The sequence below is a fragment of the Eptesicus fuscus genome, chromosome 11, assembly GCF_027574615.1.
Source record: "Eptesicus fuscus isolate TK198812 chromosome 11, DD_ASM_mEF_20220401, whole genome shotgun sequence".
Lineage (NCBI taxonomy): Eukaryota > Metazoa > Chordata > Mammalia > Chiroptera > Vespertilionidae > Eptesicus > Eptesicus fuscus.
The window spans coordinates 24,891,261-24,916,587 of record NC_072483.1 but is presented as its reverse complement, the minus strand read 5'-3'; the positions used below and the strand labels follow the sequence as shown (position 1 = coordinate 24,916,587).

The following is a 25,327-nucleotide window of genomic DNA, read 5'->3' as shown; positions in this document are numbered from 1 at the left end:
ACCCAGGCCGCTCAGAGCCTTTAGGCCCATGCTTAGGTCCTGAGCAGCAGGGTCCCAGAATGTCCCCTGGCCACTTGGAGCCTAAGGGTGCAGGCGCCAAGGGGCTGGGTCCCGCAAACATCCTCAGGACCCAGGCCAGTCTGAGCCTGTAGGCCCCTTGTTTAGGTCCTGAGTGGCAGGGGTCCCAGAACGCCCCCTGGCCACTTTGAACCTATAGGTGCAGATGCCAAGGGGCTGGGGGCGGGGTGGGGCGGGAACATCCCGTGTCACCATAGTGCCCCCAGCCACTTGGGAATGCTCCAGCACCAAGAGGCAGTTTGGGTCCACTCCCCCAGCCTGGCGCACATGATGGGGGGCTGGCTGCTGGCCTCTGGGGTGTGTGGAGACCCCCAGCGGCCACCGCTGCGTGCGGCCCAGGGGTCCCTGCATGCCCCCCAGCCTGGCGCCCATGGTCAGGGCTCATACAGGAGGCAACCAATCAAAGTGTCCCTCTCACATTGATGTTTCTCTCTGTCTCTCCCTCTCTCTTCCATACTCTCTAAAAATCAATGGGAACATACCCTCAGGTGAGGATTAAAAAAAAAATGCATATCCTATGAAAGACACATCTTGAAAATGCCTAAAGAAAGTTGTCATTTTTTCTTGGTGAAGGGACTGGAGTCTGTGTTGATGAAAACACCTTGGTGGCTGTGGTGACTGGCAGTGGCTACAGCAGTGGGGTGATGGGGCTGGTGCCTTCCCCTGATCAGCCCGGTTGCCTCCCACAAAGGAGCATGGGGAGCGGGCCTAAGCCATCAGTAGGACATCCCCTGAGGGCACCCAGTATGTGAGAGGGGGCAGGTTGGGCTGAGGGACCCCCAACCCCAGTGCATGAATTTCGTGCACCAGACCCCTAGTGTGTGTGTGTGTTTGTGTGTGTGTGTGTGTGTATATATATATATATATATATATATATATATATATATATATATATAAAAGGCTAAGTTGATTCACGCATGCACGATACATATAAAGCTCTTGCTGGCACCAATTGCATGCGTGTGTTTTGATCTGTCATTGTTGATCATGAATTTGGTTGACACTTCTGTTATAGAGAAAGGGCGAGTGGTGATATTAAAACATTTCTTCTAATTAATTTCCTTTCAATGTGCATGAATTGGTGCACTGGGCCACTAGTGATGAACATAAAACTTAAGATCTGGACCTTCATTAAGCATAGAATCTAAATACTTTCAAGTTATCTTATTATGAACTAGAGGCCCAGTGCACGCAATTCATGCATGGAAGGGGGTTCCCCTCAGCCCAGCCTGCATCCTCTCCAATCCGGGACCCCTTGGGGAATGTTCGACTGCCAGTTTAGGACATCCCTCTCACAATCCTGGACAACTGGCTGGAGTGGAGCCAAGCCTCCTGCTCACTCTGTGGCCGGCAGCCATTTCTGTTGGGGTTAATTCACCTTCTATAATTGAAACTTTGTAGCCTGGAATGGAGGCCTAAGCCAGCCAGGGCAGGTGTAAAGCTTGGCTTCCTCTGTTGCTGGGGGCAACCCTGGCCTGCTCTCTCTAGCTCCATGGCTGCCGCCATTTCTGTTTGAATTTGTTTACCTTCTATAATTGAAACTTTGTAGCTTGAGTGGAGGCTTAGGCCTGCAAGGGCAGGCGGAAAGCTTGGCTTCCTCTGATGCCTGGGAAACCTTGCTCTCTGTGGCTGTAGCCATCTTGGTTGGGTTTATTTGCATATCTGCTCCTGATTGGCTGGTGGGTGTGGCTTGTGGGCATGGCTTGTGGGTGTAGCGGAGTTAGGATCAATTTGCATATTACTCTTTTATTAGGTAGGATGCTTGATAGGAATTTATTGTCTCTATAAGATAACAATATTCACTGGGCCCTCCACTGTCTTAACTCAATTATTGACATAATGTGAGGATTTGGGGTACTTGATTATGTACAAAGAACCTTTTTTCCTTCCAAATCATACCTTAGAATAAGCCACTCATTCAAGTGGATGAATAATAACATACCTAAAATGTATTAAGAACTTACCACTCGCCTGCCTCTGCCTGATTGCCCCTAACTGCTTCTGCCTCCCAACCTGATCATCCTTCACCACTCCCCTGCCAGCCTGATTGACGTCTAACTGCTCCCTGGCCGGCCCGATTGCCCCTAACTGCCCTCCCCTGACAGTCTGGTCACCCCTAACTGTCCTCCTCTGCAGGCCTGCCCCCCCCCCAATTTCCCTCCCCTGCAGGCCTAGTCGCCCCCAACTACCCTTCCCTGATGGCCCGGTCACCACTAACTGCCCTCCCCTACTGGCCTGGTCACCCCTAACTGCCCTCCCCTGCAGTCCTGCCCCCACCCCCAACAGCCCTCCCCTGCAGGCCTGGTCACCCCAACAGCTCTCCCCTGTAGGCCATCTTGTGGCAGCCATCTTGTGTCCACATGGGGGCAGCCGTCTTGTGTCTTGGAGTGATGGTCAATTTGCATATTACTCTTTTATTAGATAGGATAGATTGGTAAAAGAATGGAAGATAAAGGAAAATAAAAACTATCAGGAGCTCAGTTACACATTTAAAATGGAAAGGTTTCAATCAAACATGGTGTTTTTTTTTCAAGTAGTTCTTGGGTGCAAAACATTTTGCTAACTTCTAGTTGTAAGGAAACTAGACTTGAGTCATCCTATCCCATGATAATGAACTCAGAAGAAAAAAGAGAAAGAGTGACTTAGGAAGGAGCTGAAACTAGCAAAAAAAGTAATTGCCTGAAATTAGAGGATTTGAGGTCAAATGTTTCTAATGGGGTCTCCAAGGAACCCACAAAAGTGCCTAAGGGAGACTGTCTGCTTTAAAATGTCTGCCTGAAACTAAACTAACTTCTTACACCATGCACAAGAATAAACTCAAAGCAGATTAAAGACATAAATGTTACACTCAAAACCATAAAAGTTCTAGAAGAAAACATCGGCAGTAATGTCAGACATTTCTCATAGCAATATTTTTTCTGATATATTGCCGTGGGCAAGGAAAACAAAAGAAAAAATAAACAAATTGCACTACATCAAACTAAAAAGGTTTTGCACAGTAAAGGAAACCATCAACAGAATGAAAAGACAACCCACTGAATGGAAAAACATATTCACCAATTATATTTCTGATAAGCAGTAAATACCCAAAATTTATAAAGAATTTATAAAACTCAACACCAAAAAACCAATATAATTTTAAAAATGGAAAAGGACCTGAATAGACACTTATCCAAAGAGGACATACAGGTGGCCAACAGACATCTGAAAAGATGCCCAATTACACTAATCATCAGGAAAATGCAAATTAAAACCATGAGATATCACCTTACACCTGTCAGAATAGCTATGGTCAACAGATCAACAAACAAATGTTGGTGAGAATGTGGAGAAAAGGGAACCCTTGTGCACTGTTGGTGGACATGCAGATTGGTGCAGCCACTGTGGGAAACATTATGGAGTTATCTCAAAAAATTAAAAATGGAACTGCCTTATGACCCAGTGATCCCACTTCTGGGAATATATCCAAGAAACTCAAAACACTAATTCAAAAGAATATATGTAATCCTATGTTCCCTGCAGCATTATTTACAATAGCCAAGATTTAGAAGCAGTCAGAGTGCTCATCAGTAGATGAGTGGATAAAAAAGCTGTGGTACATTTACACAGTGGAATACTCTTCAGCCATAAAAAAGAAGGAAGGTCTATCCATGCTGTTAAGTTTTGCAACAGCATGGATAGACCTGGAAAGTATTATGCTAAGTGAAATAAGCTAGTCAGAGAAAGACAAATGCCATATACTTTCACTTATATGTGGAATCTATTGAACAAAATAAAGTAGCAAAATAGAAATAGACTCATAGATACAGAGAACAGACTGATAGCTGTCAGAGGAGAGGAGGACTGGGTGAAAAAGTTGAAGGGATTAAACAAAGAAGAAAAACTCACAGACACAGGCAACAATATGGTGATTTTGAGAGAGAAAGGGGGTGAGGGGTGGTAGAAGAGGGTAAAGGGGACACAAATGGTGATGGGAGGAGACTTGACTTGTTGTATTTGATGTATTTAGAAATGTATACCTGAAACCTATATACTTTTATTAACCAATGTCACCCAACAAATTCAATAAAAATTAAAACTAAAATGTCTGCCTGGCTCAGAGTGTGAGAAGACTCATTAAAACTGGTCAAATAAAGACACTTTTGAGTCTTTATTCCTCTAGCTTTGACCACAAAGTTGTTATGAACTTGTGTTAGCAACAAGATGGGAAATCAGGGTGAAATTTAAGGCTAAGGAACGGTAGGAAGACATCCCGCCTTCCTCCTAATTCGGTGAAGACTGGTTTTCATTTTAAATTAAGCTAAAAGTTTTGATGATCACATGATATTGGGTACTATTACATGCTGAATTAAGATCATACTTGCTATTTAATAGGACCAAAATATTTTATACTATCTTAAAGCAGGATTCTTAACCGTGGTGTTATTGACATTGTAGGTCAGACAGTTTTTTGTTTGTTTGTTTTGTTTTGTTTTTATAGGGTTGGCCTGTGCAGGAGTAGACTGTTGAGAACCCTCTTTGGCCTCTACCCACAATAAGCCAGTAGCACCTCCTCCTTAGTTGTGAACATCAAAAATGTCTGCAGTCATTGTCAAATGTCTCCTAGGGTGGGAAGGAAGGAAAAAAAAAAAATTAACCAAACAAAGATGGCGGTTAATTTGCATACATAGGCGCCCAGCGCCTGGGTCCTGGGAACATCCTGGCACCCAGGTCACTCTGAGGTAGGCCACGCATGGGCCCTGAGCAGCCTGGGAAGGGCCTGAACCAGGGGGCTCCTGGGCAGGGCCAAGCCTGTGATCAGAGCTGAGGGGGCAGGGGCGGAGCCGGCGATTGGAGGTAGCTGGGGGTCCCCTACCCAGGCCTAAAGCGTCAGCCAGAGGCTTTAGGCCTGGGCAGGGCCCAGCCGGTGATTGGTGTGAACTACAGAAGAAACACCTTTTCTGACTGCTCATTGGCTAAGCTTCCTGTATGCCACTGGTAATATTCTTAGTAACTTGGGTAATAAGAATCCAAAAAGGTGATCTAGGGTTTTTCCACCACACTTCTGGAGAAAAAAAACGAAAGTCCGCTGCTGGAGGGCTAAGAAATGTCATATCCTGCCCTAGCTGGTTTGGCTCAGTGGATAATGCCTCAGCCTGCCCACCACAGGGTCTGGGTTCAATTCTGATCAAGGGTATGTACCTAGGTTGCAGGCTCCTCCCTGGCCAGGGCCCAGGTCAGGGCTCATGCAGGAAGCAACCAATCAAAGTGTTCTTCTCACTTTGATGTTTCTCTCTGTCTTTCCCTTTCTCTTCCACATTCTCTAAAAGTCAATGGAAACATATCCTCAGGTGAGGATAAAAAAAAAAAAGAAAGAAAGAAATGTAATATCCTATGAAAGACACATCTTGAAAATGCTTAAAGAAAGTTTTCATTTTTTCATGGTGAAGGGACTGGAGTCCGTGTTGATGAAAACACCTTGGTGGCTGTGGTGACTGGCAGTGGCTGCAGCAGCGGGGTGATGGGGCTGGTGCCTTCCCCTGATCAGCCTGGTCGCCTCCCACAAAGGGAGGCCAGACTGTGGCTTAGGCTCGCTCCCCAGGGGGAGCGGGCCTAAGCCATCAGTAGGACATCCCCTGAGGGGTCCCAGTATGTGAGAGGGAGCAGGTTGGGCTGAGGGATCCCCCCATCCCCAGTGCACAAATTTCATGCACCGGGCCCCTAGTATATCATATATATGATAGATCAGATGTATATATGTACACAAGTCTGTGTACATATATACATATATATTTATAACCTACTAGAGGCCCAGTACACAAAATTCATGCACTCGTGGGGGTCCCTTAGCCCAGCCTGTGCCCTCTTGCAGTCCAGGAGCCCTCAGGGGATGTCCGACCGCCGGCTTAAAGGGGAGCATGCCTAAGCTGGCGGTCGGACATCTTTAGCGCTGCTGCAGAGGCAGGAGAGGTTCCTGCCACCACTGCTGTGCTCGCCAGCCATGAGCCCAGCTCAGGGCTTCTGGCAGAGTGGCACTCCCTCTGTGGGAGCGCACTGACCACCAGGGGGAAGCTACTGCATTGAGCATCTGCCCCCTGGTGGTCAGTGTATGTCCTAGCAACTGGTTGTTCCACTGTTTGGTTGATTTGCATATTAACCTTTTATTATATAGGATTTTTAAATGAATTGGTTATAAAAGTACAACTACAATCATGTAAAGTTGGTCAATGGGTCTATCACTTAAAAAGGTGGGAATCACTGCTATAGACCGGAGCTTCCTGACTACTGTGCCTGGCAGAATGGTTATATAGGGTGAGAGTTATGGATGCTGTATGGGTGCAGAATGAGCCACCCAAGATGTGCTTCAGTGCGATGCAGATTATTTTGAACTAAAGGCAACCTAGACCTTACAGGTGCAAGAGAGATTTCTGCTTGCCCCTTAACTATCTAGAAGAATTTAAATTAGGAAGCTGGCCCAGCTGACATAGCTCAGTGGTTGAGTGTCGACCTATGTGCCAGGAGGTCACAGTTCAATTCTCCGTCAGGGCACATGGCTAGGTTACGGGCTCAATCCCCAGTGTGGTGCATGCAGAAGGCAGCCGATCAATGATTCTCTCTCATCATTGATGTTTCTATTTCTCTCTCTCCCTTTCCCTCCCTCTTTGAAATATATATATAAAGGAAGCTGGTCCATGATATGAATTATCACCAGAAATGACTTTTTATGTACCTATATGGCAGGGCAAACTAATACTCACTGAACGTGTGCTCTCCCTGCATTACCCTTGAAGCCCCAAGGTGAATTACCGCATCCCTAGCTCAGAATGTCTTATATACATCAATGTCCCCTTTTGTCTCTGAATCTGTCATGTATGTGGGGATGGGGGGTTTCTGACTCTCTCGTGTATTCAGGGTTCCAATACATTTGTATGTCATTAAATTTGATCATTTCCTCTTGCTAATCTGTCTCATGTCTATTGGGTTATTATGCCAGCTCAAAGAACCTTGAGAGTAGGCAAAAGTTTCTTCTTCCCCTTCAGCACTCAGGGTAACTGAGCAGGACCAAGGCAGCCTGAACCCCTGGGGCAGTTGCCATTGGCTATGAACCATCTTATCCATTTATCCCAGAGGGCTGTACCAATGTTATCATTTTCTATATGTACTTAAAAAGTATTGCTTTAGACCTGCTGTCCAACATGGTAGCCACTAGTCACTTGAAATACAGCTTGTGTCACAGGTTGAAATAATGATATCTTTATCTAAAATTAACATACTATTAAAGCTTATTTCTTGTTACTTCTTAAAATGTGGCCACTAGAAGATTTTAAATTAAACATGCGGTTCATATTATATTTCTGGACAGTGCTGCTAGATGATAAAAAAATAAATGAACACACATTGACCACCTACTACATGTATGACAGTGCTGGACTTAACTGTGGTGGATAAAATGCATATGGTCTGTGTAATTATAATACAGCATGGTAAGGGGTATAAAGTACAAGAGACTAAGGTATCTTAGCAGAGAAACTGACCTCGGGTCATTTTGGAGAAACAGCAAGGGCCATTAGTGACAATTGCTTTTACAGGACCATGAATATCAGGCATTGTATGATTGGATCATTCTGAGTATCTGAATATACCATGCCTACATGATATGCTATCAACTTACATCTGGGTCCAGCCATTGTCCTGACCACCAGTCGTATATGATCTGCTTCAGCTGACGGCTGTATTAAAGCCCAGGGGTCAGGGTTCTATATTCAAAGCTGAAGGAACACTTACATCTTTTAGAAAAAGAATCTGCCTCATAATTTTGGTCTCAAGTCTGCCTTTGAAATGATATGGAATAATCAATCTACATGTTCAAAGGTTACCAAAGATTATGTTTTCTATTTCTAGTCTTACCTCAAAAATCTCTTCATTGTCCATGACAAAATGCCAAGAAATACAGGGCTAAGTAAGTATTTTGCCTGATACTTTGGAATTAGTAAAAATGATGTCATGAGGAGGAAGTTTGCAAATTAAAACACATACACACAGTATAAATGCGAGATTATGAAAATAATTATATAGTGAGTTATGCCTTTTTGAAACCCCTTAGGTACTCTGGTGATAGTATTCTTAATTACAGATATATATATATATATATATATATATATATATATATATACACACATATATACATATATATATAATTTTGTTTTCAATAACACTATATGAATATTTTCAAATGCTTTATCTTGTTTCCTTCTCATACAGACTGAGGAATCAGCAGAGACCTGGATATCCTTGTGCAGTTTTTAGCACAGCCAGACTCTCCAAAGTTGCCTCTGATGATGACTTTCCTGGAGACAGAGTAGATCTTCAACTTCCATTTCCTGATGCCATAAATAATCCTCAGATGACAAGTCAAATTACAAGGCCTTTGCCATCATTCATTTTGCTCATTTTGTTCTAAGGCGAGTTATGTACAAGTTAAAGTCAATAGATGACTACACTATCTGGCATAGTTTTTATTAACCAAATAACTTGGAAAGCACTATAATTATCAACTGAAAATGTGACAAACACATGGGTACAAAGCAAAGTCCATCACTGGGTCCCTGCGAACAGCACTAAAAGTATTTGAATATTATAGTTTACAAACCGATTTTAATAGCCAAACTTATAAAACAGTTTACACTTCTTTGTTGTCAAGGGAGAAAAACTTGCCAAATTGTTCATTTTAAGTAAATACAACATAACCAATTAAGGAAAGCAAAACTTAAACACATGCCTATGATAATCAGGACATAGTTTGCTTCTGATTTCACTACTGATTTTAACAGAACAGTGTTCCTTCCATTTTCCCACAGCACCCAAGTGACCCCACACATACTTTTAGAAACTTGTAATCACACAGTGCAAATAAAAGGACACTTTACTGGAAAATGCAGTGTGGTACAATAATCCATCATTTATGAAAAATAGAATTCAGCCTTTTCTTTTTCCTCAGAGACTCAACTGCTTTTTGAGGGTGAAGCTTACTGCAATTTAAAGATTTATGTTAAGCCAATGAGCAGTTTTTTCCGTTCCCATTTAAACTTTTTATTCAAAAATAAAAAGAGACTAAAGAGATATGGGTTTAAATTCCAAAGCATTTAATCTGATTTACAGTGGAATCACTCATAACTTTACATATTTTCACCTCTATGAAAAATTAAACTGAATTGGATTAGCTTGCCAGGTATTCTAGAATTTACTTTTATTTCCTTTATGCTTTGCACTTTTTTCCCCCATTGATGGGTGATCTTTTCTTTCAAATGCAAACAATTAGAATATTTTTCAAAGTCTAAGAATTGTGAATAACAATGTACAATTTAAGTCTCAAAACACACAGGCCAAAAGCATTAGTTTTAAGCACCATTCTTAACCATTTGAGAGATTTAATTGGCATTAAAGCTGCTCACACCAGAGAATAGTTACGATCTTGGGCTTTTTAAGATGATCTTCAAATAAATATCATTACATACGAGAATAGGCATTAGCCCAACAAAGTTTCATACCTGACACACCATCATGGTGTTAAAGCCACCTCTAGAGGTAGGAAGTTTATTGTTATGGGTGCCCTTTGTATATTTATTTTCCAACCTTATAGTAATGGGAGCGGGGAGAAACAGAATTTGGATTATGAACATCCACTACGATTCTATTAAAGGATGGGAACCACAAAAGAAAACTCTCAAATCTTCCAAAATCTAACGGTTTGGATAATATGACCCAGAACTGTACATCTGCCAGAATTTTTTTTGTTGTGGACCTAATTTTGAAATATTCCTATTTTCAGCCAAATTGCTGTTCTCGCAGAATTCCCGTGTTACCATTACATGTTGTTGTTGTTGTTGTTATTATTTTTTAATTTGGAAATGCTGGGAGAGCCAATGTTTCAGAAACATTGTTAAAGAAAGGTAGAGAAATGCTAACACAAACAACTTTCTAGGCTACTTGTCATTTCTGGGGGAAGTTTTACATAGGAGTCAACATCACATGTAGATGGATAGTTTTCTCAGCAGCTAAGAGCTCCCCACATTGCAAGTCTAGGAGGATGTTCAGAGCAAGGCTGGAGACAGTTGCTTAGTGCAATCATCTCACCACACTGCAGCGTCCAGAGAGGGAGATCCAGAAAGAAATGACAAAATAAGGTTATATCAGGCTCTTAATCCCCAGGGATTCCAAAACACTTCTCAAACCATCACACGGATTACATAACAAAGTACTGAATTGTCTCCACTCATATTTTCCAATACGACCTACTTGTATTCCAAATTATCCTGTTGTACCGCTTTTTAAATTGCTGAAATAAGAGCACCATGCCCAAAATTGATTGAAAAGAGAAATAAAGATTATTAAATTTCTTTTCAGCCTCCTGCCTGATTCTTTTCCAGGGCATACAACTAATTCACAAAGCTGCAATAAATACTGTTTTGCCCTCTCCAGCATGTGGTTTTAGAGCTTGCAAAACTTTGCACATAACTCCCTATGTCAGAGTGGGCAGAAAGGGTAAGTTGGGGCTTAATGTACTGCTGGCCATTTAAAATCTCTTTTTCTTTTCACACGCTCTATGTAAATGGAAGTAATGTTTTTAACCCCCAACTTGCAGCCTGAGAAACTAAGTTATTGAAACTTTAAGTGACTTAACTTGAAACACAAATCATGATTAAATCTGGAAATAATTGCAAGAGGGAATGCAGGGCATTTTAACAACATCACTTTGTTTTAACCACTTAATTCCCACTTAGTCATTGTAGAAATACAAAATAAATAATCAGTTTGTAACAGAATGGTATGATCTACCCAATGATTCATATTTATTCTATCTACCCATTTAAAGAGAAGTGAGAATTCATACAATGAAAAATATTTACTTTTAAATTAAATTATCTAGTTTAAATAGTCAAATCTAACCACATTTTTACATTTTCAGTGTCAATAAAGAGCTGGCAGTTTATTGTCATGTCCCTGCCATTCAGCCATATGGAAATTCCATGATTGCTTTTCCAAGTAATACATGTATGCATGTGTTCTACCTCTAATGTATTCATCTCTATGATGTAAATCCTTCATTATCTTTTTATATAGGGGCTTAATAACTTTATTTTACTAATAATATATTGTAGGGTGTGTCTATGTTGATAATGTATTTCTATAGTGTGAGTTGATTTTTTTTTAACTTTTTATAGCATTTAGCATTGTTTTGAGTTACTTAATGAATAACTTTCATGATGTTATGATGATGATGATAATGATGACAACTTTAATACTGTAGTAAAAATATTGAGTAAATATCATCACAAATATAATTTTTCCTCAATTGTATGTCTGTTTTCTTTTTGTGAGCCAGAGTTAAAAAGTATCTTTGCATCAAAGTTATGGAAAGACTACAATTCAGAAAAAAAGAAAGAAAAATAGAAAAGAAACCTAACTAGCAAAAAACTATGGTTTATACAGAGACATATAATGATACTTTTTCTGAAACAGAATCAGATACACTATAAGATGTTGAGTAAAGATTCAGATCATCAAGACACCTTCTGGTGACTAGATATTTTATCTTGCCTTCTTATGACCTGATATAGTGCCAGTAAAGTCACTTGAAACTATTCAAAACTTTGATAAATTTGCTAATAAAGTAAGTGGTTACTGAGCTAAGGCAGTAGCTTGTTTTGAAAGTAAAATTGCTAAAAAAAGAAAAGAAAAAATAAACATAGGGCATCAATCCAGACAAGGGGCACCATGTAGAAGAAATACGTTTTCCATGAGGAAAGACTGTATATTTCCACAGGAGTGGGCTCTCTCCTAGTGATAGAAAAAGGCCACAGCCAAATAAAATGAAGAGAGCTGTATAGGTGAATGGGAACATCATTTTAACAGAGACATAATGAAAAGCAAAATAGAGTTGTGGGCATGGTAATGCTACCACAGAGGTAAGAGCATGGCAAGATTCTCAGAAATTAATACTTAGATTTCTATGAAAAAAGTTAACTTAGAGAATTCATATTTAAGAGTATCAGACAATTTCAATGTTGATTCTACCTACTGACTCAGATACTAGACCATGCTTAGCAGTGTTTGAATTGGGTGGACAGTATTTAAATCTCTCCATAAACAGAAAATTATCATTGCATTTTGTGTATGTGTGTGTTTATTTGCACCTTTGTGAAAATGTGTTCAGATACTATATTCTAAGTGGGTATAGAGAGGAGTAACATATGATAACTTTGAATCTTTTGCTTTAACTGTTAAATTCCTATCCTTATGTGTAATCAAGAATATGCTACAATGTATCTTTAATTTTTAAACATAAAATTTGAAGTAGGTCAGAAAAATATATAATACAGGTATCTCATTTAATCCTTAGAATTATTCAATGTGGTCAATTCTGTTATTGTTGTCCATTCTACAGATTAAAAATGCTGGGCTGATTTTAAGCCTGTGGGAATTCTTAGTCTTATCCCACTGCCCTCCCCTCCATCTGTTTGGCAATGCTGTCCAAGTTCTAAGGACTTAGAGGAATGGCAGTACCTCCCGCTACACTCAAGTACTTCCAACCTGAGGTCTTAAAGGATCTTGTTTGCCTAAACTGCTGACTGAGATAATTTTAAGTCTATGTTTATGGACTTAAAAGGGAAAACAAGTTGCCTTAGGTGAGATGAGGGACTCATAAGACAACAGAATTAATGTCTGAATACTCTCTAGATTGCCAGTCAGAAGACCGGAAGAAGGCACCTGGGTCTCACATAGCCGTGACTGCCATGAACACAAATTGAATTCTTCTGCTACTGTGCAGAAAGTGACTTTGAGAATCACTCACCACATTCCAGGTGGCTGTATGTAGCAAGACAAGTGTGAATACAGAAACAGACAAGTAGGTTAAGGATTGGGGCACCCTTTTAAGCAAGAAAATGGCTAGTGATTCAGCTGGATCTCCGAATTTCTTAATCCTTTTTCTTGACTGTTATCACACAATCTTTTTCAAAGACAGACAGATGCACACTTAGCCCACACAGTATAAGCACATACATTCATGTCTACAACCTTTTAGGTCTTATCGCAGCTAAACCAGGAATATCTCATTTTTCTCTATGCCTAACCACAGAGTCTGCTTATTTTATTTCTAGTTATTTCATGGGAATAGGAATTCAGGGTCACCACTTAGGAGGAAAGTTGATGAGAATTGCTAATATATGGCCTTCTTCCAACAAATAATGGTGTTCCTTTGAAAAAAATGTGTGCGTTCCATCTCACTTTTGAATACTATAGGTTTTGGATTTTGAATTTCTGGTCTGTCACTTAACAGGGGTGGAATCTTATTCAAGCAGTGTAAATTCTTTGTGCCTTTATTTTCTAATTTGTTAAATGGGGCTGACAATATCCACATCTTGTGTACATTAAATGTCCCAATATATGCAAAACACCCAGCACAAAATCTGATGAACAATAAGCATTCATTAAAAGCTAATAATTACTATGAATTATGAGGGTATGATAGATGTCCTGTATCATAGACATGTTTGTAATAATCAGTAAGTAAACAGAACAGGTGATACGGTAAGTGCCCTCCTCACTCTTTATCCCAGTGCCTCTCATTTTTTCAACATTTACTGGGTATTTACAATGTACCTGGTATTTTTAGATTATGCCCTTAGCAACTGCATAAATTAAATATATATTCATTTATATAAAATTAAATACATATTAATATCTCTCTCTATATATATATTACAATTTTAATATATATATTAAATATTTTAATATATATTAAATACATATTAATCTCTATATGTATATATATATATATTACAATATATAATATATATATTACAATTTTAATTGACTGATATTTGGTTCCTAGTTACAAAAAAAATACTTGTATACAACCCCAAGAGTTTATCTGTGATTCATTTCTGCCAGGTAGAGTGTATTTCAAGACTTTAAACATGTGTTGAAATCATTGGGTTTTGAAGAACTATCCATTAAAGACTTTCTGAACTGTGACAATGGATATTGACAGTGCTTGTCAGACTAAACCACTATTGATTGGCTCACATCATGTGTATAGAAAAACCAATTTCTTTCAAGTGCTTCTTCCTAACTGAAATACATTATTTCAGCCTTCCTCTCTGTTTATTATAACACCAAGCTCATCGCATGTAACATATCCAGCAAAAATGTTTCGCAATGAAGGATGCAGAAATCTGCAACAGATAGAGGATTGAAGGCACTTAGCAATCCAAATACTCTTGTACTTTGTAAGTTGCCATTCCTTTGGAAAATATCGATCCCTTTCAGAGTCTTGTTTTTATTTTACCATCCTCTTGAATATAGAAAGATCATGCACTAACAGAGCTTTGCGACTGTTCAATGATCCCGTGACGATAATGGTTTCCACTCTTGAATGAAACTATTTTAAGTACTTGGTGTATGTTTAAGTTGTGGGAAAGAAAGTGTTTATGTTGGGTCACTGCTCCCCTGCCCACAAACATACACAGCTACACACACACACACACACACACACACACACACACACACACACACACCAGGGATGTGACTTTTCCCAAACTTCAGAATGTTTTCTCCAGTGAGTGATTCAGGCCAACTTTGGTCATATACCACATATTGTACAATTTCATTACTAATTTGAATTTGCATTGTGCCTTTCTTTCCAAGAGGGCACAGTTTTTACTGAGAAAATGCTCTTACATAACAAAAAGCAGTTCTCACCACACCCCCATGAGAACGAGGAATTGCAGATTTCTTTATTTTTATCTAAAAATATTATTATTAAGCAAAAGCTAAAAACATACCTTCCACAAGCACTGGCTGATCATATCATGCTTCCTGTGGAGTGCTAGGAACATTCTTGGCCCAAAGAAACTTCAGTTCTAGCTTTTACCCTTTAGAAAACTCACAGTTTATTGTATGCAAATATCTGGGGAAGCAGGTTATACCTAAATTCTCAGGATAATCATCAGGGTGTTCCTAAAATTGCAGCCCTTTTACAAAATGATCTGCAAAGCTGACATGAATCACTTAGATAATAAAACAGGGGTGACTTTGGCTAACTTTACAAACACTTTAGTGACTCTGGCATGGCGGGCCAGCCTCTTTCTCATTCTAAGCATGCCTGGAAATTTAAAGAAAAATATTGCTTTCAAGGCTGGCAAAGGCTACATGAGCAAAATGTATCATTCTTCAAAACCCCTTCCTAAGCACAGAGTTCCTCCTTTACTTGGATGTTGGAGACTAGGATTTCTCCCAAGATAAGGATTCCTTTGAGCCTTGCCTCCTGCTCCTTGCCTGGCCCAGGAGAATGGCTGTACTCAGCACCCCTCTGGCTTGCCCCTGGCCATGGCCTTCTCACCCCACATTCCCCAGCTCTGAGGCAGGCTCCTGGCCTTGGGCCCATTCTCTTGGCACTCTCTGCAGGGGTCACTGTGTCCTGGAGAACAGTTGCTTGTCAGAGAAGCAGCCTCCCAGGACTTTTTCAGGACATTGGAGATCCGGAAATGTCAGACCCGAGTCAGTCTCTCACGAAATAGTTCTACTGGGACAGAATCCTGTATTAGAGGCCTCATTCAGACATGAGCTTCAAGCTATTTGCTCCAAAATGTGAGTGCAAAACACTGAGACCCTCCTCCCACAGGAAGTGCACTGAAAATGCAAAGGGTGTGCTGAGCAGGTCTGAGGCTAAAGATCCAGGGACAGTGGAGTGGTCTGTCCTCACAAATGCTGACAGACAGCTACACTTTGCAGCTGGCCGTGAGCTTATACTCCCTACAAAGATCTCACTGAGCCCGGTGAATCCTTGGCTCCATCGCAACAACCATAACTCATAACATACATTTCGAAAGAAGGGAAAAACACTATGGAAAGACCTGGAAAGATTTTTACTACACTGATACTTGTGGTCAGCATATCGGCTGTTTTATTTGTTGTCCATTTGAATTTGTCTGGGGTCCTTGAGACGGTGGTCGCCATGTCTCTGAGAAATGAAACTGCTTTTTACGTTCCAGTCACACCTTTGAAACGAGAATTTTTAGGGGTGAAAAAGACAGGTTTTAGGAAATTTTAGAAATTAAGAGTACCATGGAAGAAGCACAGGGCTGCAGAGCAGCAGACGGTTATATGTCCACAGAATAGGGTAACTGAAAAGTTGCAACAGGTACATTTCCATAGAATGACAGAGCTGGGAACAGCAAAAGGTCTACCATACATTTACAAAATAAAGAGAAGGAAGCCCTTCATCCACAAGGAGAAGAAGAAAGCCTAAATGGAATAGGAGAACAATAAGGAAGGAGGGAAGGAAAACCTCACATGTCCCATGTGAGGTTCAACCTTTGAGCCCAGGAATTACTATAGTAACCAGTCCAAAGAAATAGTGACCAATCAGAGGGGATATCAAGGCACCAGGATCTGCAGCCTTTATAAGCCATAGGGAAAAGGAACTCAGTGGGACCCTTTCCCCCTCCCTACATGAGAGTCCGTTCTGGGGGACCCTTTCCCCCTCCTCACGTGGGAGTCTGTACTTGTCTTTAATAAATGTCCACCTTTGCTATACCACCTTCTGTCTGTGGATGCATTCTTCGACTCTGGTGGACAAAGAATCCGGGTTCCAGTCCAGGGGAACACTGTGTGTTCCAATCCAAAATTTCTGCATCACCTTCAGATTGACTCTTCCTTCCATTAAAAAAATGGTGATGGGAGGTTTATTTTCTGCCCCAAACTAATTATTAGCTCAAATATCTTATTTCTTTTCCTAAATGAGTTCATTTGCAATTAAATTGCCAAGCTTTTTCTTGTTTTTGACCATCAGATAACCCCATTCATGGTCACAGTTCATATTAGAGTCACAGAAACATGAAATATTAAATCTAGAGTGAACTTGAGGGAACATAGAGTAAATGCTCCTAACTTCTGAGATGAGAGAAAAGATACCCACATTGTTTAAGTCACTTGCCTAAGGCCACATAGTAAGAAGCAGGGTAAATATTCAACACAAATTTCTCAGCCTCCATTTCTCAGGTTTTCTCAGTACATCCTTATATCTCTCTAATCCCAGATTTAATTTCATTAGAAAAACTGTTCCTAAATCCAGAAGAATGTTCCAGAGAAGTCAGTTCTGTTGCTTTAGGCAGGCACTGCTGGCCCAATTCTTCCAGTAACCAGGAACTTAGATTTGATTCTAAATGCAGTCATGCCATCAATTAATGCTGTTTTATTCTACATATTTAGAATTAGAGAATTTTGAATTGAATGTGGAAATGTATTTAAATTTATATGCATAAGTATGCATGCTAATATGAAAAATACATGCCCCAAAGGGGGAAATTACAGTAGCCTTTCTTTTGACATGCAGCAATGCTAAGTGTTTTGCTAGTATCCCTTTCTTTAGCTTTTAGTAACCTAAAATCTGTAACAGATTATTATTATTTGGGGCTCCGAGCCTTCTCTTTCCCTGGGGGCAGAGGATCCTGTTGCCAATAGTCAGGCCACGCCTGCAGGCACAGCTGTCACCAAGGAGAGGCTGGGCTGGATAGCCTCTGCATGTGTTTTGGCCTAAACTAGGAGAGAATAGACAGGATCTAGCTACGAATGGGAAAATGCATCTCGCCAAGTTCCAACCTCTCTGAAATTCAAACTTTTGGATTACTGAACAGGCTGAGACCTTGGTTTTCTTCAAGCATGTTTACCCTTGACAAAATAGAACTTTTGGTCTTGGAAAAAAATGTCTCGGGGTTTTGAAGGTCTCCGAAAGCTTCTTGAGACATTAAGTACCACTTACATAAAATAACACAGTAATGATTTAAGACCGGAGGAACTGGAAATGCATGGATTAAATGACCTTTAAAATACACATAGGCTTAAAATTGAAAGTTAAATGCACTTAGCAAAAAAGCATTTGGGATTTATTTCTAAAATATGGTTGGAAACATTAAGCAAGCTCAAAATGAGGCGACGCGCACACATTCTCATTTTGACTTAAAGATCTACTTTAAATACCACAACAGATGTAGCCATCAGCATCCATTCCAACAGGGACGCTGTGAATGATAAGAAAGACATGGTAAAACTCGGGTAATAATAACAACTCCTCTCATTGTTATCCCTTAATCCTTCAAACTGTCAAAGCACAACAAAGAAGAAAAGAGAAATATGCTAGCAGGATCTAACTTCCTCCTGTTTTGTCAAGCTTTTCAGTTAGGAAATTTCCACCAGGAATTATTCCCTTAAATTAGTCACCAGAAACTAAGTTTAGCTATTTTCACTCTATGGCCTGAGAGAAAAAAACAAAACAAAAAAACACACACAACACCTGTGGACTTTAGTCTGAAAACTCCCCTGACAACAGTCAGGTGCCAGTTTATGTAATGGCTAAGGAAGGCAGAGGAGGACAGAGCAGGGAATCATGGGTGGGCCCCTGCAAAGGAAACCTGCACTTAACCGCTGCAGTGTGGGGGAGTGACCAACTGAGAATCACGTGCTCTGAGTCTCTTAACGGTTTGGCCAGTTTTTTTTTGTTTTTTTTTAAATATATTTTATTGATTTTCCACAGAGGAAGGGAGAGGGATAGAGAGCTAGAAACAGCGAAGAGAGAGAAACATCAACCAGCTGCCTCCTGCACACCCCCCACCGGGGATGTGCCCGCAACCAATGTACATGCCCTTGACCGGAATCGAACCTGGGACCTTTCAGTCCGCAGACTGACGCTCTATCCACTGAGCCAAACCGGTTTCAGCGGTTTGGCCAGTTTTGAGTCCACATGAAATCAATTGCTGTTGGAACACATGCTGAAGTTAAGAATGAGGGTGGCATGAGGCAGATGTTCACCTTGTAGTTTGAAATTTAACAGTGCTCCCTACACTCTTATCAAGTCTGTCAGGTAGTTGGTGGTCAGTAAAAAATTGATAATTGAATAGTGTCTGAGCAAGATGCATGGTGGAAAGCACATAGGGTTTTGTGGTAAGAAATCGGATTGTAAGTCCCAGATCTGCTTAAAAAGGTGTGTTCCTTGAAACCCAATTGGCTCATCTGTATAATAGGAATACAAATACCTTGATTGCAATATTTTAAGGATTAAACGTTTGTATGTAAAAGATCACATCCCTTTGTATGTACACAAATAAATTACTATTTTGGCCTTTTTCCTCCCTTTCTTCCTCATCTCCATCATCTTCACCATTATTTTTTAAATCCTCACCCGTGAATATGTTTATTGATTTGAGAGAGAGAGAGAGAGAGAGAGAGAGATCAAAGTTGCCTCTGGTATGTGTCCTGACCGGGAACCGAATCTGCAAACTTTTGGTGTACAGGATGATGGCGACCAGGCCAGGGTCTCACCACATTCACCAGATTCTATAAAGTGAGTTAAATAGAATGGTCCTAGAGCTTTGGGGCCTACCAATTAAAATTTTCAATATTTATGTGTCTAAACAGAACATGGATATGGATAATTTAAGAAATTTGGAGTAAGTATAGAAAAATTAAGTTAAACATATCAAAATAGCTGTCAGTAAAGAGCTATGTCCATCTCACATAGAAAGAGACCTAGAAATTGCTTGTTGAGACAGTACATTTTCTCACACTTTTAACAAGTTATATACCAAATTCTCCAATTTTATGCATGTTTAGAAATTGCAGCATTGATTGTAGTACATTTACTGTCACTATAAACCCAGCCATGTGAATGCATGGTGTGGGTGACTACTATAATGCCTGCTAATAATAATGGTTTTAAAATAACAAATATAAAAACATTTTTTGTTAGACATCAATTTAAAATTTAAATCGTGTGTGTACCCAAACAGAAATAGCAGAAGGTATGCTTTGATAAATATGCCAGAAATATTACTTTATATAATGATAATTCTTACCAGAATTGTTTCAGAAGTACTTCCCATGACATACAGCCTTATGTGTACTTTAATAATCATAGCTGAATATATATTTTACTTATTAAACTATTTTTTGCATATTAAAATTTTTAAAGATACTTAACACTTGATTAATCATGGGTGGAATGTTAGTTCTGGGGAGAATCTAAAGATCTGGGGAGCTAAATTGAGTGTGGTGGGGTGAGAGAATAGGTTAGTAGGCAGAAGACTTTTTGTCTTGCTGCTGGAGGTCATAGGGTTATATCACCACTTTGAAGCAAAATTAGCTCTGACCAGTAGAGTAAAAGAAAACTCCTCAGAATGAGTCTCTAGCTGGCAAGCTTCCATTCCTTCAGATGGAAATGACTGGTTATACTTATTGTTAGTCACTAATTCTACTTTAGACACACAGGTCTTCTTGCTGTCTCTCCTGAGCATACGCTGCCTCAGGGCCTTTGCACTAGCTGACCTAAGCATTCTTTCTTTAGATTTTCCTGCCTTCCTTCAGGTTTTTCCTCAAATGTCATTTCTAAAAGTTCTCTTTCTCTATTTAAAATTGGAAGCCTTCTTCCCTCAGATGCTCTCTATCTCCCTTTCTTGTATTTTTTAAAGTTTTTAAATGTTCTTATCTTGCTAATAGGTATTTTACTTCCTTTTTTAGCATTCCCCCCCTCCCCCAACTAGAATATTAGCTCCATGAAAGCTGGGGTTTTGCCTGTATTTCATCCTATTCTATTTTATTTATATTTAAAGAGACTCTAGTCATAGTACCTAGAATAGTTTTGGGCAAATGATAAGTGTTCAGTATATATTTAATGAATGAATATAATATTCTAAAGTCATCTTTAAAGAAAAATAGAACCTCTAATTCCTTTTTTCAACATCTTTAACATTTATGGATAAAACCCTTTGTGCTAAGAAAGTAAACCTTCGCCTCATATTTCATGAAGATAGAAAATTACAATTGCTTATTATCATTGAATGACAGTCAGCGTTTATACCCACAACAGATCTGAGAAGAGAAATAGATTTTGGCTCCAAGGCCCTCTTCTTCAAACCTTGAACATCTAGAAACAGTTGTGTTATTCTTTCCTTATTTACCTACTCACTGATATAAGTACAGAATTACACTGTTATCTTTCTATCTTATTTAAATAAGAAAAATAGAATTTATATGAAATCAACATTATATATCTTTTAAGAATGCTCATATATCTAAGGATATATTAAAAATATACCAAGTGCTGTTTAATTGCAGAAAAGTGAAGGAAGAAATTTGGAAAACTTGGAGACTTTCATAGCTAATGATAATACGGATGACCAGATGATAAGGTGATGAGGACGATAAACTCCATTCTCTGTATCAGATAAGGTGAGAGAAAGAGAGAGAGAGAGAGAGAGAGAGAGAGAGAGAGAGAGAGAGAGAGAGAGTTCTGTAGAGGCTAGAGGCTGAGTCTGGTCTAGCAGGTGTCTGAGATCACAATCCCCCTACCCAGCACTCTCCACATATGTATTTATAAATATTCCAGTCGTCACATTAAAAAGAGATAGCAGACATTAATTTTACTAATATTGTATTAACCCCTATCCAAAGTATTGTCATTTATGCATGCAACCAATAAAAACATTATAAATTAGATATTTTATATTATTTTTCTTGGGTTAAAGCTTTGACATTTGGTATGTATGTCACACCTATAGCCAAGCAAATCTCAAGTCAGACTAGCCACATTTCAAATGCTCAGTCATCACACGTGGCTAGTGGCATCCATATTGGGCAGCGTAGTTCTAAAGCAAGACTCTAGGGGTCCTGTCTGAACACAGTGTGTGTCAGTACAAAGACCACCCCCTGTAGCCCAGGCGTGGGGTGCTGCTGTAGTTGGCATGGCCTTACTGCAACAATGGAGGGGATGTGTCACAGGAAGTAGCTTTGGACTGCAAAGCCATGTGCTCATGACAGGAATCAGAGCCACTAAAGACAGAGATTATTTCTGAATGGATTTGTATTTCCAGTTCTTTCTCCACCTGATTTTAGGTTAGTATCTGAGTAGGAGAATACATGTCGGCACAATGCATTAGAAAAAAATCAAGAAGATGTTAGTGAATTCTATCTCAAGTTGGTAGAGCTGATTAAATAAGTTACACTCTAGCCCTAACTGGTTTGGCTCAGTGGATAGAGCGTCGGCCTGTGGACTGAAAGGTCCCAGGTTCGATTCCGGTCAAGGGCATGTACCTTGGTTGCGGGCACATCCCCTGTGGGAGGTGTGCAGGAGGCAGCTGATCGATGTTTCTCTCCCATTGATGTTTCTAACTCTCTATCACTCTCCCTTCCTCTCTGTAAAAAAATCAATAAAATATATTAAAAAAAAATAATAAAAAAATAAAAAAATAAATAAGTTACACTCTATTCTTTTATCTGCACTAGTTAGGCTTCTGAATTTTAGCATGCCGATTTCAGAGCAGATATTTCAGGTGTTGCCTGTGAAATTTTAGACATGCTAGTCATTTCTCCATAACTGCATTTATACCCAATCCCTGAAAGATATCTGGGAAAAGTGAATGGCTTAACTATAGGTTCTCAGGGGTGCTGGGTGTTTCAACTTTATAATCTGTGCCCTCTAAGGTTAGGGCAGTTATAATAGTTTCAAACTGGCAGTTCTTATCTGCTCCTTCCCCCAATTAAACAGTATTTTATTTTTGGAAACTCATGGCAAAATAAAAACTTTAACTTCTCACCAAGGATACGTTTCAAATGATCTATTTTAATATAGGATTAAGCACTGTCTAGTCTACGATGCATTCTCCAAATCATAGTTTTGTTCTGGGGAGACAAGTTAAAGACACACACTCAGATTAGTGTAGACTTGACTACAGAATAAACTGGTTTTGTTCAATTCAAAGTTTGGCTTTGCTTTTAATTGTCATATATTTAGCTGACTTGACTATACAATGATTTGAATACACTACTGATTTTGTTTATATGCCATTTCCTAGTATAAGAATTAATTCACATAATCTCAGGCAAAAATTATTCAAGCTCAGAAGTGTGTTCATCTCCCAACTTTTACATCACACATACACATGCATACAAGAATTAATATAATTCTATTGGCCAGGTGAGCAATACTGTGCTATAATCCCTAGGATTTAACAATATAACAAGCAATCCATTAAGACATTGAATACAAACAAAGTGATTCTGAGAAAACAGTTTGATTAGTTGGATAAAAATAATCAATATCCATTTCTGAAAGGCTTATGAAACCCTGGACCCAGTTCTCAAAACCAAAGGCATGTTCACCTGATGCTCACAAATGATTTCAGCTGAAATTTTCAGGTCCAGCTTTACTTTTCTTCCCAAATTATTTTGTCCTTATTGCAAATAATCATCAGAGATTATGTAAATGTGTTCATCTTTAAAGTCCCTAAAGAAAAAAAGTTGAATACAAACTGAATTCCACTTTAATTTTAAGAACAAGGGCATGTTTTAAATATGATGACTATGATGGAAATGTTTGCTAGGAAAAAAAAAAGAAAAGAAAAGAAACTTGCCCCCTTTCACCTTGAAGTTTTAGTGTGTATACAAGTACTTAGAATATAAACTATATAGCAATTGACACAGTGAAACAATACATAATCAAACAAGACACCATGAGGCAGATTGATTGCAAGCTTCCCTCCATCATGTTTCCCAGCCTTAAGGAAGCAATGGTCCAATAAACATGAACTTGAACTACCATGAACATACTCAAATCATCAAAAAAAAAAAAAATAGGTATTTACAACAACAAAGTAGTACTGTAATGGCAAAGATAGATGAACTGAACTTAGATCTGTGTAATATAAAAAAGGAAACAATGATTATATAGTACAAATAATTTTGCTGTAATATGACAGCCTAATGACTTAAGTGCTCAATATCGTCATTATGGTTCTGAACCCCATGTACATTAGCAATAAAGACTCAATAAAATGACTGTATAATTCATATTTTCCATGAAAATCTTGTTCTTCTTTTAAAAGAGCTGTGTCTATAAGATATGTGAGCCCAAGTGGAAAAAAGCAAATAGCTTGAATTATGTGTTATGTCCATGTTGTGTTCTGAACATGGCTTCAGGGAATTTCTAACCAAGTCTTCTGATGGAGGAAAACAATAGTTTTGGACACTAGGATTTATTTTAAGTTTGTTTTTTTTAATCTAGTAAGAAATGCCTATTTTGTTATGTTAACATAAAACTTTTTGAATAGATAATTCTCCGAAGATTATGTAATCCAAAGCCAACTACTATCACTCATCTGGTCAATGCATTTTAATTTTATGAGAGAAAAAATATGGAAAGTCTAACAAGCATTTACAATGTTCCTCTTTACTTAATGTCATGCATATAGCTACTGGCATTTTTCTCAGACGAGGTTAATGGATGGTATAGACTAGTGATTAAACAAAATACTGCAAAAGAATCATGGAATAATTGAACAGCATGACTAGGCATTAGATCAAGTTTTCACATTCTTTTCCTCAGATCCCCAAGTCTCTATGTTTGCTAGAAATCTTCCTGCTCTTATAGTATAACTAGAGGCCCAGTGCACAAAATTCATGCACGGGAAAAGTGGGGGTGGTCGCTCAACCCGGCCGATGCCCTATTGCAATCCAGGACCACTTGGGGGATGTCCGACAGACGGTTTAGGTTGGATCTCCGTGGGGTTTGGGCCTAAACTGGCAGTCAGACATACCTCTCGCAATCCGGAACCCCTAGGGGAATGTCCGACTGCTGGTTTAGGCCAATTCCATTGGCAGGCAGCCAGGGAGGAGCCCAAACTGGGACCAGGCGCCATGCCACTGGTGCTCATTCTGGCCCAGTATGCCTGCTGCCACTGCTCGGTAGTGCTGATACAGAGTCGGGAGAAGCTACTGCTGCCGCAGCTGCCCTCACCAGCCATGAGCTCGGCTTCTAGCTGAGCGGTGTTCCCACTGTGGGAGTGCACTGACCACCAGGGGGCAGCTCCTGCGTTGAGCGTCTGTCCCCTGGTGGTCAGTGTGCATCATAGCGACTGGTCGACCGGTTGTTCCAGTCATTCTGTCATAATGGTCACTTAGACTTTTATATATTTTGATATGAAGGAAACAGGGCTTAAAGTGTAAAAAAAGAGTAGGTATTTTCAGGCCACTGAGCCATGTATCACGAAGCTATTTTTCTAAGAGATGCTGAGAAACTTGAGAAATTAAAGATGTTATTATCTTTTCCTTTTCCTTTTAACGTTTGTAAGGGAGCAGCTGTGCTCAATTCTTGGTGTAAAAGGAAAACCACGTCAATTTTACTCATTTTTGTGTTTGGAATGAACATGTGATGAGAAGT

At 39.5% G+C, this 25,327-nt stretch overlaps 1 protein-coding gene across 2 annotated transcripts in view; it reads right to left on the bottom strand.

The window, feature by feature from the left end:
* Positions 1–25,327, bottom strand: part of ARHGAP15 (Rho GTPase activating protein 15) — a 648,004-nt gene that overhangs the window by 274,796 nt on the left and 347,881 nt on the right. The gene's annotated exons all lie outside the window — the stretch shown is intronic.